Source organism: Hylobates moloch, unplaced genomic scaffold (genome assembly GCF_009828535.3).
Source record: "Hylobates moloch isolate HMO894 unplaced genomic scaffold, HMol_V3 SCAFFOLD_7, whole genome shotgun sequence".
In the NCBI taxonomy this organism is placed as follows: Eukaryota; Metazoa; Chordata; class Mammalia; order Primates; family Hylobatidae; genus Hylobates; species Hylobates moloch.
The window spans coordinates 77127284-77136484 of NW_026652282.1; the positions used below are offsets into that span (position 1 = coordinate 77127284).

Genomic DNA, 9201 nt, shown 5'->3' on the forward strand with positions numbered 1-9201 from the left:
CTTTCTAAAGTGTCTTTGGTTAAGTTAGTACAGAATGGGTGTTCACTTACGGTAGTGTCCCAACTCACATAATCAGCAGTATAACAACTTTACCATACCTTTGCACAATGTAACCCATAACTTTAAGGGACAAAAAGCATATCTCGGAAAAAGTGTGTTGGCATCAGAGATTGGGTGTATGTACAAGACCATGTGAGTGGGGATTACTGTGTGTGGAAGTAAATGGTATTATCACCACATACTCATGCAAGCCAAAACCCTAGAAATCATCCTTAAAATCCCCTAAGATCCACAGCTATCTCTCACTACCAATTCCTATCAATTTTACCTTCCAATTAAATTTTGATTCTGTCCACTTCCGGTACTATAGTCCAAATAACCACCCATCATCAGACTACAACACAGCCTCAGCCTCCTAAAACTTCTCCCTGCATCCACATTTGTCTATTACATCCTATACCCCATATTAGTTAAGTAGAGTGATTTTTAGAAACACAATAGTTTTGATGATTTCCAGTTGTTCTTAGGATGAAGCCCAAAATTCTTAATCTGCCTTATGAAGGCCCTGAATGACTCTGCCTAGCTCTCTCCAGCCTAACCTCCTTACTCTCCCCATAGTTCTCTGTGCTCCAGCCACACAGGGCTTCTGTCAGCTTTCAAACTCAAGCTATTTCTTCTGCCTAGATTGCACTTCCACACACTTTCCCTGCTTCACCTGCTTAATTTCTACCAAGCATTTAAATTTCTTCTGAAATGTCAATTCTTTTGAGAAGTTTTTCTTGAATTTGCCCCAAGAAAACATTATGTCCCCTTGATGTATATTATAATAGCTCTGTTTCTTTCTTGCTATTCAGTTTTTAATTATATGTTTGTGCAATTATTTTGATTGATATCTATATGTATCACTAGAATATAAGCTCAGCACATGAGTTATGTTTTAGTCACCATCTTATGCCCAAAGACAGATAGTAAGTGCTTATTGGGTATATGTAAAGGGATGAACGAGAAGAATAAATGAACGAAAAACAGATACTGACACTCAAAACGGAGCCCATAGGTGCTGTGTCCTGTTATCTACTGAGTTATAAATGAATAATCCTTTAGATAGATGGGAGGCATATACAAACTTCCATTAAGTTCACCAGGAAGCGTGGGTCTTTTGAAACAAACACAGAAAGAAAGCATTGTTGTTTTTGTTAGTACAGATGGAAGGAGAAAACGGATTCATCATATTTAAGGGATAACAAGGGAGTAGGTAGAATGTTGTTAATATAGACGAACAAAACACAAAGTTAGGTAAGTTCACATTTTAGAAAGCTTTAAATGCTATTTAGAGAGAACATAGGCCACTGACAGCCAAACGCCATGTATGAGCAGGTAAGAAACCCAACAAATACAATTATGAATTGCACTGGAAATCAAGAGCAAATGGGGCTAGTTGGTTTGAATTTGGCTTGTTTAAAATATGCTCGCTTATCCATGAAGACCAAATACTGGAAACAAACCAGGTATCCCTCCAGAAGAGAACAGCTAAATGAAGCATATTATATGCATATAATAAAATATGAGTTGGCAATAAAAATAAGTATACTATTGTTGCAAAAAAGATTTTAGACAATTTAACACCTTTTCATGATGAAAAAATTTAACCAACTTCAAATAAAAGAGCATTATTTCAGTATAGTAAAGGCCACATATGAAAAGCCCACAGCTAACAAATTCCACTTAAAATTTCTAAACTAATAACTTAGCAAAGTTGCAAGATACAAAATCAACATGCAAGAAACAGTTGCTTTTCTATACATTAATAATGAACAATTGGAAAAAATAAAAAGCAATTTCATTTATAATAGCATCCAAAAAATGAACTACTTAAAAACAGACATAACCAAGGAGGCAAAACACTTGTACATTAAAAGCTACTAAACATTGCTGAAAAAATTAAAGGAGACACAAATAAATGGAAAGGTATCCTGTGTTCAAGGATTGGAAGACTTAATATTGTTAAGATGTCAACACCAGTTAAAGCAATCTACAGATTCAGTGCAAACCCTATCAAAGTTTCAATGGGATTTTTGGCAGAAATACAAAAATCTATTTGAAAATTAGTGGAATCTTAAGGGATTCCAAATAGTGAAAACAATCTCAAAAAAATATATAAATTTGGAGGTCTCACACTTCCTGATTTTGAAACTTATTACAAAGTGACAGTTATTAAAACAGTGTGGTAATGATTTAAACAGACATATAAACCAATTGAATAGAAGATGAGCCCACAAATAAACCCTCACATATATGATAATTTGATGTTTTATGAGGATATCAAGATCATTTAATAGAGCAAGAACAGTCTCTTCAAAAAATGATTCTGGAAAATGAAATATCCATGTGCCAAAGAATAAAGTTGGATTCTTACCTTACATTGTATACACAAAATAACTCAAAATTGATCAAAAACCTAAATGTAAGACCTGAAACTATAAAACTTCTGGAAGAAAACATGGAGGAAGTGCTTTATAACATTAAATTTGACAATGACTTCTTGAATCTGACACCAAGGCCCAGGCAACAAAAGCAAAACTAGACAAATGGGACTACAACAAATTAAAAAATCTGCTGTGCATCAAAGGACATAATCAACAGAATGAAAAGGCAACTGAAGGAAGGAGAGAAAATATTTGGAAACCACATACCTGATCGGGGATAACATCCAGAATATATTTTAAAAAAATGTATATGGTAGTTAATACTGAGTGTCAACTTGATTGGATTGAAATATACAAAGTATTGATCCTAGTTGTATCTGTGAGGGAGTTGCCAAAAGAGATTATGATTTGAGTCAGCAAGCTGGGGAAGGCAGATCCACCCTTAATCTGGTGGGCACTATATAATCAGCTGCTAGCGAATATAAAGCAGGCAGAAAAACGTGAAAAGGAGAGACTGGCCTAGCCTCCCAGCCTGTATCTTTTTCCCATGATGGATGGTTCCTGCCCTTGAACTTTGAACACCAAGTTCTTCAGTTTTGGGACCCAGACTGGCTCTCCTTGCTTCTCAGCTTGCAGACAGCTTATCGTGGGATCCTGTGATCATGTAAGTTAGTACTTAATAAATTTCCCTATATATATGTCCTATTAGTTCTGTCCCTCTAGAGAACCCTGACAAATATAGATTTCGGTACGAGAGTGGTTTTAGAGGAACAGAATATTAAGGATAGGGTTCTTTTGTTGGTTTTGGGGTTTCTGGAGTTGGCTGCTTAATAAGATTAGACCCCAAAATGCTAAGGACTCTACTTTTAATAGTATAGAGAACACTGATAGTCCTTCATGTGAACTATTTGGAGAGTTATGCAAAATGCATTTGACACTCCTGAGTCACCACTTGTGAGAGACAAGGAATTTAGTGACATTATACATATTACCTTTGACCATATGTGGAGAACCAAGGAATATGATGAAGTTGGTTGGTTGCTCCTAAGTTCAGTGGACAAAGTGATGAAAGAAAATGATAAACTCAGGGATTCTGTCCCCTGGCATCAGAAGCAGATACTGAGCCTCAAATCTGCTAAGATTGCCCTGAGTGAGTCTTACCTCCTGTAGAGAAAAAGCTAAAATTGTGAAAAAAAAACAGACACAAGTTCTTATCATGGAAGTGGCTGATCTGCAATGAAAGATGCATGCACAGCCTCACCAGGTGTCTACTGTTAAAGCGAGGGCATTGATTGGAAAAGAATGGGACCCTGCAACTTGGAATGGGGACATGTGGGAGGACACTAATGAAGCTGGGGGCATTGAGTTTGTAAAAGCTGATGAACCTTTTTTGCCAGAAGGAGTAGCTTCCCCATCCCCAGTAGTGGCTACATCCCCTCCCTAACCCATGCTGCCATCAGCCTTTCCACCTTTGTCTGAGGAGATAAACCCTGTGTTGCCTGAAGCAATGGTCATGCACTCCCCTGAGGCAGTTGCCAGGCTAAGTAATGTTGATTCTCCTCAGGAGCCACCTTCAACACCCATGTTTGCTTCTAGACCTATAACTAGACTAAAGTCCTAGTGGCCCCCTGGAATTGAGGTTGAGAGTGTGACCCATGAGGAGGTGTGCTACACTCGAAGAGAACTGTTTGAGTTCTCTAATTTATATAAACAGAAACCTGGAGAACAGGCATGGAAATGGATATTAAGTGTATGGGATAATGGTGGAAGGAGCATAGAGTTGGATCAGGCTGAATTTGTTGATTTGAGCCAACTAAGTAGGGACTTTGCTTTTAATGTTGTAGCTAGGGAAGTTAAAAAATGTTTAATGGTTTATTTGCTTGGTTAGGTGAAAAATGGATTAAAAGATGGCCCACTGTGAGTGAACTAGAAATGCCTGATCTCCCTTGGTTTAATGTAGAGAAAGGGATCCAAAGGCTTAGTGAGATTGGGACAGTGGAATGGATTAGTCACTTTAGACCTACACATCCCAGCTGGGAGGGTCCAGAAGATATATGCTTAACCAATGTCTTGCAAAAGAGATTTTTGAGGGCAGTACCTACGTCTCTGAAGAGCCCTATAATTGCTCTCCTCTGTACATCAGATCTAAAGGTGGAACCGTAGTCACTCAATAACAAAATTTAAATACAATGGGAATAATTAGAACCCGAGGTGGCAGGGGCCAAGTGGTGGAACTCAATCATCAAAGGCAATGTGAGCATAGCTACCGTAATGGACAGCAGAGGCAAAACCACAATCAGAATAGTCTGACTCTTGTAGATCTCTGGCATTGGCTAATTAATCATGGTGTTCCTAGAAGTGAAATTGATAGGAAGCCTACTGCATTCTTACTTAATTTATACAAGCAGAAAAATTCTAGGTCGAAAGGACAAAAGACTAATTTGAATTATAAAAACAGAGGATCATAGCCCCTCAATCAATCTCCAGAACTGAGCCAGTTTCCAGACCCAGAATCCCTTGAATGAAGGGGAGGCTGGGCCCCCTTGAGGAAGGACCACACTACATTACCAACAATTTATGCAATGAATCTTTCTCCCATCCTTCCCCAAGGAGACCTCTGGCCTTTTACCAGGATAACTGTGAATTGGGGAAAGGGAAATGATCAGACATTTTAGGGACTACTGGACACTGCCTCTGAGTTGTTGATTCCAGGGGACCCAAAACATCATTGTGGTCCTCCAGTTAAAGTAGAGGCTTATGGAGGTCAGGTAATTAATGGTGTTTTAGCTCAGGATAGACTTACAGTGGGTCCAGTGGGTCCCCAGACGACTCATCCTGTGGTCATTTCACCAGTGCCAGAATGCATAATTGGCATAGACATACTTAGCAGCTGGAAGAACCCCCACATTGGCTCCCTGACTGGTAGGGTGAGTGCTACTATGGTGGGAAAGGCCAAATGAAAGCCATTAGAGATGTCTCTATCTAGAAAAATTGTAAGTCAAAAACAAAAACAATATCACATCCCTGGAGGGACTGCAGAGATTAGTGCCACCATTAAGGACTTGAAAAATGCAGGGGTGGTGATTTCTGCCACATCCTCATTCAACTCTCCCATTTGGTCTATGCAGAAGACAGATGGACCTTGGAGAATGACAGTGGATTATCGTAAGCTTAAGAGAGTGGTGACTCCAATTGCAATTGCTGTACCAGATGTGGCTTAATTGCTTGAGCAAATTAACACATCTCCTGGTACCTGGTATGCAGCCATTGACTTGGCAAATGCCTTTTTTCTCCATTCCTGTCCATAATGCCCACCAGAAGTGTTTTGCCTTCACCTGTCAAAGCCAGCAATATACCTTTGCTGTCCTACCTCAGGAGCATATCAACTTTCCAGCTTTGTGTTATAATCTTATTCGGAGAGACCTTCATCACTTTTCACTTCTGCAATATATCACATTGGCCCATTATATTGATGACATTATGCTGATTGGATACAGCGAGCAAGAAGTAGAAAACACGCTGGACTTATTGATGAGACCATTGCATGCCAGAAGATGGGAAATAAATTTGACAAAATTCAAGGAGCTTCTACCTCAGAAAAATTTCTAGGGGCCCAGTGGTGTTTGGCCTGTCGAGATATTTATTCTAAGGTGAAGGATAAGTTGCTGCATTTGGCCTCTCCTACAACCAAGAAAGAGGCACAATGCCTAGTGGGCCTATCTGGATTTTGGAGGCAACACATTCCTCATTTGGCTGTATTACTTTGGCCTATTTATCGAATAACCTGAAAGGCTGCCAGTTTTGAGTGTGGTCCAGAACAGGAGAAGGCGCTACAACAGGTTCAGGTTGCTATGCAAGCTGCTCTGCCACTTGGGCCATATAACCCAGCAGATCCAATGGTGCTTGAGGTGTCAGTGGCAGATAGGGATGCAGTTTTGAGCCTTTGGCATGCCCCCATAGGTGAATCACAGAGGAGGCCTCTAGGATTTTGGAGCAAGGCCCTGCCATCTTCTGCAGGTAACTACTCTTCTTTTGAGAGACAGATCTTGGCCTGTTACTTGGCTTTGGTAGAAACTGAACATTCGGCTATGGGTTATCAAGTCACCATGCAACCTGAACTTCCTACCATAAACTGGGCACTTTCTGACCCATCTGTGGGTCATCCACAGCAGCATCCCATCATCAAATTGATGTGGTATATAGGTGATCAGGCTCGAGCAGGTCCTGAAGGCACAAGTAAGTTAAATGACGAAGTGACTCAAATGCCCATGCTCTCCCATTCTACCACCCTGCATTCTCTCCTGCAGCCTGCACTGATGGCCTCACGGGGAGTTCCCTATGATCACTTGACAGAGGAAGAGAAGACTAGGGCCTGGTTCACAGATGGTTCTGCACAATATGCAGGCACCATCCAAAAGTGGACAGCTGCAGCACTACAACCCCTTTCTAGGACATCCCTGAAGGACAGTGGTAAAGGGAAATCGGAAGATGTGGGAACAGTGGGCAGAGCTGTGAGCAGTGCACCTGGTTGTGCACTCTGCATGGAAGGAGAATCAGCCTCTTTGCCCAGCCACCCCTGTCATTGTCCAATGGTCCCAGGAACAAAGTAGCTATGGTGGCAGGGATGGAGGTTAGGCATGGACTCAGCAACATGGACTTCCACTCACCAAGGCTGACCTGGCTATGACCACTGCTGAGTGCCCAAGTTTCCATCAGCAGAGACCAGCACTGAGCCCTCGATATGGCATGATTCCTCTGGGTGATCAGCCAGCTACCTTGTGGCAGGTTGATTATATTGGACCTCTTCCATCATGGAAAGGGCAGATGTTTATCCTCACCAGAATAGACACTTACTGCAGATATGGGTTTGCTTATTCTGCACGCAATGCTTCTGCCAAGACTACCATCTGTGGACTCACGGAATGCGTTATCCACCATCATGCTATTCCACACAGCATTGCCTCTGACCGAAATACTCACTTTACAGCTAAAGAAGTGCGGCAGTGGACTCGTGCTCATGGAATTCACCGGTCTTACCATGCTCCCCATCATCTTGAAGCAGCTGAATTGACAGAATGGCCTTTTGAAGTCACAATTACAATGCCAACTAGGTGACAATACTTTGGAGGGCTGGGGAAAAGTTCTCCAGAAGGCCATGTATGCTCTGAATCAGCATCCAATATTTGGTATTCTTTCTCTCATAGCCAGAATTCACAGGTCCATGAATCAAGGTGTGGAAATGGATGTGGCAACACTCACCATCACCCCTAGTGATCCATTAGCAAAACTTTTGCTTCCTGTTTCTGTGACATTACATTCTGCTGGTCTAGAGGTCTTAGTCCCAGAGGGAAGAATGCTTCCATTAAACTGGAAGATAGGATTGCCACCTGGACACTTTGGGCTCCTCCTACCATTAAGGCAACAGACTACGAAGAGAGTTGCACTGTTGGCTAAGGTGATGACCTGGGCTATCAAGATGAAATCAGTCTACCACTCCACAATGGAGGTAAGAAATGCATGGAATACAGAAGATCCATTGGTGTGTCTCTTAGTATTACCATGCCCTGGGATTAAGGTCAATGGGAAACTACAACAGCCCAATCCAGGCAGGACTGCAAATGGCCCAGACCCCTCAGGAATGAAGGTTTGGGTCACTCCACCAGGAAAAAGTAAAACACAACCTGCTGAGGTGCTACCTGAAGGCAAAGGGAATACAGAATGGGTGGTAGAATGAGGTAGTCATCAATACCAGCTATGACCACGTGACCAGCTGTAGAAACATGGACTGTAATTGCCATGAATATTTCCTCTTTCTTTTGCTAAAAACATGTTTATGCATGTATACACTTGTACTAAGAAAATATCTTCATTGTATTTCCTTTTCCTTCATCATGTGACATGAGATTGACTGACTTCATATCAGCATTTAAGTATTGTTAACATTATGTAATAGTATTTGAGTTGGGGATTGGTATGTTTCCAGTTGTATGAAAGATAACTGTATCATATTAGGCATAATTATGGCCTTATTGTGTTTACTGGAAGATTATATATTATCTCAGGTGTGTATGGGTTCAAGCTGACAATGGGTGGACTTATGATGGTTAATACTGAGTGTTAACTTTATTGGATTGAAGGATGCAAAGTATTGATCCTGGGTGTGCCTGTGAGGGTGTTGCCAAAAGAGATTAACATTTGAGTTAGTGGCCTGGGGAAGGCAGATCCACCCTTAATCTAGTGGGCATAATCTAATCAGCTGCCAGCAAATATAAAGCAGGCAGAAAAATGTGAAAAAGAGACACTGGCCTAGCCTCCCAGCCCACATCTTTCTCCCATGCTGGATGCTCCTTCTGTTCCCCCTGCCCGTGGACATTAGACTCCAGATTCTTTGGCTTTTGGACTCTTGGACTTACACCAGTGTTTTGCTGGGGGTTCTTGGGCTTTTGGCCACAGACTGAAGGCTGCATTGTCAGCTTCCCTGCTTTTGAGGCTTTTAGACTCAGACTGAGCCTCTACTGGCTTCTTTCTTCCCCAGTCTGCAGATGGTCTGTCGTGGAACTTCACCTTGTGATTGTGTGAGCCAATTCTCCTTAATAAACTCCCTGTCATATATACATATATCCTATTTGTTCTTTCTCCCTGGAGATCCCTAATACATGCACTGTTGGTGAAAATGTAAAATGTTACAGCCACTGTGAAAAACTATACATGTTTCCTTAAAAAGTTAAAAATATAGCTACCATACAACTCAGGATGTCAAAGAGATATTTGCATG

General features: G+C 41.3%; 1 pseudogene; it reads left to right on the forward strand.

Moving 5' to 3' along the window:
• Positions 1-1365: 1365 nt before the first annotated feature.
• LOC131383882 (uncharacterized) lies at positions 1366-8217 on the forward strand (annotated as a pseudogene).
• The last annotated feature ends 984 nt before the right edge of the window (positions 8218-9201 follow it).